Source organism: Crotalus tigris, unplaced genomic scaffold (genome assembly GCF_016545835.1).
Source record: "Crotalus tigris isolate CLP2741 ecotype Arizona unplaced genomic scaffold, ASM1654583v1 scf7180000017559.9942113025:1136094, whole genome shotgun sequence".
Taxonomy (NCBI): Eukaryota; Metazoa; Chordata; class Lepidosauria; order Squamata; family Viperidae; genus Crotalus; species Crotalus tigris.
In genome coordinates, this window is record NW_024096473.1 from 982904 (window position 1) to 988903 (window position 6000).

Sequence of the window (6000 nt, forward strand, 5' to 3'; positions counted from 1 at the left end):
AATAAATAAATAAACCATCCTTCCATCCTTCTTCAGAATTGAAGAAGCTTCTTAAAGTCCAGTTGTCTTTCGAAAAAGCACCTTTAGGACCATATCCATCAACATTTTCCAGCTAGAGGGGAGAACGACAACCCATTGCTTCTGAATTTGACATTACTGAACGTTAACAAAAAGTATAGAAGTAGGATGTGAAAACAATTCGACAATATTAACACATCCTATACCTTCTGACTTCTGTGCACGCTCTGCAGATAACATGAGAATAAACGGATAGCGAGACGGGCAGCGTATAAATTTAATAAATAAAATATAAGGCCTAATCATTTCCGACAGGCATTTATCTCAGCAATATTTGTCAGCCAAGTAGGAAATCAGCAAAAAGCTTTAGGTTGACAATTCTGTTGTCAGTTAACCCCAATCTACACCCATCCCCAGTTCAGTTAGTTGGTACTGATATAGACCAAAGATAGAAATTCAAATACAAGGATCAAATAAAGAAAGAAGTTGAGTGGAAGGATGGTTTCAAGTCAACTATTTGCAAATCTGATTGCAATTGGATCACATTTAGTTCCTTTATGGAGAAAAATAGGGAACCAATCTGTTATTAATACACACAAACAAACACAGAGAAAAATACATTTACATACATACACTTCCTCTTTTTTAGACTGGTCCACTTGCCCAGTGAGTAAGATGGGAAAGGCAAAAGAGCAAAATCAAGAGATTCTGTTTAGATGTGTAAACAAATCCTCTCTGTGAATCGAAGATAAGGCTACTGAGAGGAAATAATATTGGACAATATTTTTTTTCCCCTCTGTGCAGATTTTCGACTTCCAATGAAATAACAGCATGACAGAATAGCAGCATTGGAAGGGACTTTAGAGGTCTTCTAGTCTAACCTCCTGCTCAAACAGGAGACCCTATACCATTTCAGACAAATGGTTGTCCAATTTCTTCTTGAAAACCTAAAAAAACAGCAGTCACAGCTTCTGGAGAGAAGCCGTTCATCGGTTAATTGTTCTAACTGTCAGGAAATTTCTCCTTAGTTCCAGGTTGCTTCTCTCCTTGATGAGTTTCCATCCGTTGCTTCTTGTCCTGCCTTCAGGTGCTTTGGAGAATAGATTGGAAAATATTTTTTTTGCTCGAAATAACAAGATTTACAAAACCTAACACTAAATGATACGATTTCTGCCTTCAGTGTCAATCAATCTGACAATGACTGACTTAAAAAATCCTGACTTAAATCTCAATCTGGACCCTTTCTGCTGTGTGTGTGTGTGTGTGTGTGTGTGTGTGTGTGTGTGTGTGTAATCCCAGCATAAACAAGTCAACGGAATTGTTGTGTTATTTGTGGATTACAACATAATGCTGCTAAAACTGCTGCATCGTCACATCATGTTTTTGTTTATAAGTAACTGGTAGAATCAAGGAAGATCTACGGGAGTTTTGCCATGAAATAAAATGTTAATTTATTGTACAGAGCTGTCATGTAAATGATCATTGTGGAAATGGCGACGGTTGCTTGCCACAGGAGATTGGGTGGGTGGTATCATCAGACGAAGCATGAATGCGTGAAATAAAAAAAGCATCTTGATAAAGCTGACTTGTCTTATCGTCATCCGAAGGACACGCTTCAATCCGATCCAATAGAAATCCAATAAAAGCAAATGAATAAGCTCCACGTGTCTCCGTTCCATCGATAAACACAAAATTTATTTGTAACGGATGGGCATCCAGAACACCTTCCATTACAGTTAGTCCTTGACTTACAACAGTTCATTCAGTGACTGTTCAAAGCTACAACAGTACTTGAAAAATGTGATCGGTGATCTTTTTTTCACACTTAAGATCATTGTAGCATCCCCAGGATCTTGGCAACTGGATCATATTTCTGACAGTTTTAGTGTCCCAGAATCACGTCATCCTTTTTTTGTGACCTTCAGACAAGTAAAGTCAATGAGGAAGCTAGTAACAACCGTGTTACTAATTTAAGAACTCCTGTGCCTCAGTTAACAACTGTTGAATTTATGAATTTTGATCACAGGATCAGAGGGCTGCCTTTAGACAGGAATTGTTAGTCTGCTCTACAGACTGTGGAGATGCACAAAACTTAGCCCCCTCTTTGCAGCGTTTTGAAATAATCCAGGCAAAACTTTTCTCTTAGAAGTAATTAAGAAGGCAAATTTTTGTTGGGGAAAGCATTGTATGTGGCTAAAGACTTCAGCCAAACTTTCAGCTGCAGTTACTGACAGCCAAAGGTTATTATACACACACACACACACACACACACCCCTACTTTGGGGGAAAGGGGAAGCTTGCTGTTTCCCAATAATGCATCAACTAAAATTATTTTTTTTTTTAATGTATCCTCAATTTGACAAGGGAACAACTGTTTTGTGCCAGCGTGTGTTGTGAACTCACCTTTTCTTCGCTTGGCGTAGCTGTGAATCAATTCAGCGTGAAACAGGAAAGCTGGTATTTTATAAACCAAAACTATATGTTGGGATGGTTTTTTTTTTTAACTCAGTCATTACGGTTTTCTGTAGATTTCTCTAATGTTTAAGCTGGTGGGGGGGGGAAGGCTTAGATGGTACAGATCTTGTTGCACAGGGAAAAATAAGACTGTATGTGTGTGTTTGTATGTATGTATATGTATGTATATATATATGTATGTGTATGTGCATACAGTATGTGTATTTGTGTATGTGTATGTAACTGTGTGTATATGTATATGTATTTGTATATATATGTATATGCATATACATATGTATGTGTGTATGTGTATATGTATATGTGTATATATTTGTTGTTGTTGTTAGTTGCAAAGTCATGTCCGACCCATCGCAACCCCATGGACAACGTTCCTCCAGGCCTTCCTGTCCTCTACCATCTTCTGGAGTCCATTTAAGCTCAAGCCTACTGCTTCAGGGACTCCCTCCAGCCACCTCATTCTCTGTCGTCCCCTTCTTCTATCGCCCTCCATCTTTCCCAGCATCAGGCTCTTCTCCAGCGAGTCCTTCCTTCTCATTAGGTGGCCAAAGGACTTGAGTTTCAACTTCAGGATCTGGCCTTCTAAAGAGCAGTCGGGGTTGATCTCCTCTAGGACTGACCGGTTGGATCGCCTTGCAGTCCAGGGGACTCGCAGGAGTCTTCTCCGGCATCATAGTTCAAAGGCCTCCATTCTTTGGCGCTCAGCCTTTCTTATGGTCCAATGTGTGTGTGTGTGTGTGTGTTTGTATGTATGTATATATGTATGTGTATATGTATGTGTATGTATGTATGTGTATTATGTGTATATGTATATATATTTATGTGTGTGTGTGTATTCTTATTCCCTTAAACATCTGAATTTGCAAGTCCCCTGTTTTGCAAGCGTGTCAGGGCAGTGATCAGGTGCGTAGGCAATTGTTTCTTTTCGATCCAGAGACAAATAAGCACACCAGTAAATAGTTTTTAAGCTTTATGATTAGCTAAAAACATGACGTTAAGAAGCACACATACCAAATAAAATACTACCTTAGCAAGCTGCCAGGAGGACCTTAATAACGACAGTAGCTTTATCTGAAGGGCAGCCATTTTTCACAGTACCTAATGCTAATTATTTGTATGAAAAAGAATGGGGTTTTTAATGGCCTCGATCATGCTTGCTGTTTTCATATCATGCTCCTCTCCCCAACTGTGTAGCTCACTCTTCTGTGCTCCAATTCAGCCCTGCCTTCAAATCTAAAACACTGCGCACCTCCTAATAACTGTGCTAGTTTTAATTTAAAAATAAACAGGATGCATGTCGATATACTTATGAGCAGAAGGTTGCTTGTGCAATGGCGTGGCTGCGAAGGAAATGATAAGCACCAAACAAAAACTGTTCTGCCTTTCAAACATAGCCACTTTGATACAACAACGAGGTGCTGGATAACCGAATATTATCAAAAAAACCAAAACAAAAGCGATTATCTTTGCAGATATTTCTCCGATGAAGCAATTGCACAAAGCAAATTCTGATCTGCATAATTTGTAAATACGCAGCTGCCTTGAAGGTTGACAAGGCATCTTACTGTGTTCCATATTGACTACCATACGGAAGGTTTATTACCATACTTTTACACATGAGGCACTCTGCAGAGTGTGATGCTGTTAGGGGATGTTGTTAGATTTGTTTATCAATTTACATATTGTTTTAAAGTGTTCTCTTCTAGTGATGTGAAGGTGGCTCCAATAAGAGGGATGGAAATTATAGACCTTGGTCAACAGGGGCATCTGCTGATGTAAAGAAACACAGAATAGTAGCTATGACCCAGTTAATCAAGCTCTGCCAGGCTGTTAATTCTCTTAGAAATTGTCTCTTATATCCATGTATTTCATTTACTGTGAAACATGAGGATCCGTGGTCATTAGCAGCAGTGAAGGCATTTTTTTTAAAAAAAAATCCAGAGAATAAACCATTCCAAGAAACACGAACATCTCAAACAAATCAAAGATCTGGTGTTGGTTCTCCATACTACAGTGAGAATGCAAATCTTTGGAGAATTACATGTAGTCCATTACAATAATCTGTTTTCCCATGGTCGCAGACGCTTGACAATTGACACATACTTCTGACTGTTCCTATGTGGAGAGACCTGGCCCATAGAATCTCCCAAGAGTTGGACATGATTGAATGGAGAATCATCCATCGTCCCATTCAATTATGGGAAGTCAGTCCAGTGAAAGTGAGCGCATTCTCAACTTGTTTCCCTCCTTCCTCTCAAATCTCTTCCACCCAAGAATTTATGGAAAATCCGCCTTACATCTTACATCACGTTCATTCTGGGCTATTCTGCCTTACCCCATAACTTCCACTTTATGTGCTGTGTTCCACATCTTTAATGCTGGGGTCAGCATCTTCACCACCACCCTTCTCCCTGAGGTCAGGACATCCCGTGTCTTTGTAAATTGTTCGAATGAGATGGGGTAGGCAAGAGAAAGCAGAGGATGAAAAAAGGATTGTCCTGTCCAGGGCTTTTTTTTTTCTCACAGAACGCCCAGAATGGAGTTCCGGCATCTTTTTTGGATGGAACCTTGTAGGGTAGGCAAGGCAGGTTGTATGACATGTGTGAGTTCCGGCACCTTTTTATTTTTTTAGAAAAAAAACACTGGTCCTATCAATCCAGAAGCTCTACAGTCTTTTGTTCTTTCGCTGTGACATTGCATACATGTATGAGAGAGGCAGAACCTGTCACAGATGGTTCAAAAATTCTTTTGTTATTTGGACAAGTACATAGGATCTTGCAGACACTCTGCTGATGAATGTTTTTAAGGGGAGGCAGCCAAAAAAAGCCAGTGAAATCCTAAGTTGCATTAACAGAGGGATTCAATCAAGATCATGTCAGGTACTAATACCACTCTATAAAGCCTTAGTAAGACCACACCTAGAATACTGCAACTGGTTTTGGTCACCACACTATAAAAAAGATGTTGAGACTCTAGAAAAAGAGCAGAGAAGAGCAACAAAGATGATTAGGGGACTGGAGGCTAAAACATACGAAGAATGGTTACAGGAATTGGGTATGGAAGAGATGGACCAGGGGAGACGTGATAGCAGTGTTCCAATATTTGAGGAGCTGTCACAGACAGGAGGGGGGGTCAATCTATTTTCCAAAGCACCAAAGGCCAGACAAGGAATAATGAATGGAAACTGATCAAGGAGAGATTCAACCTGAAAATAAGGAGAAATTTTCTGACAGTTCCAATATTTCAGGGGCTGCCCTAAAGAAGAGGGAATCAAGCTATTCTCCAAAGTGCTTGAAGGCAGGACAAGAAGCAACATATGGAAACTAATCAAGGAGAGAAGCAACCTAGAACTAAGGAGAAACTTCCTGACAGTTAGAACAATTAATCAGTGGAACAACCTGCCTCCAGAAGTGGTGAATGCTCCAACACTGGAGGTTTTTAAGAAGAGACTGGACAGCCATTTGTCTGCAATGGTATAGGGTTTCCTGCCTGAGCAGGGGGTTGGATTAG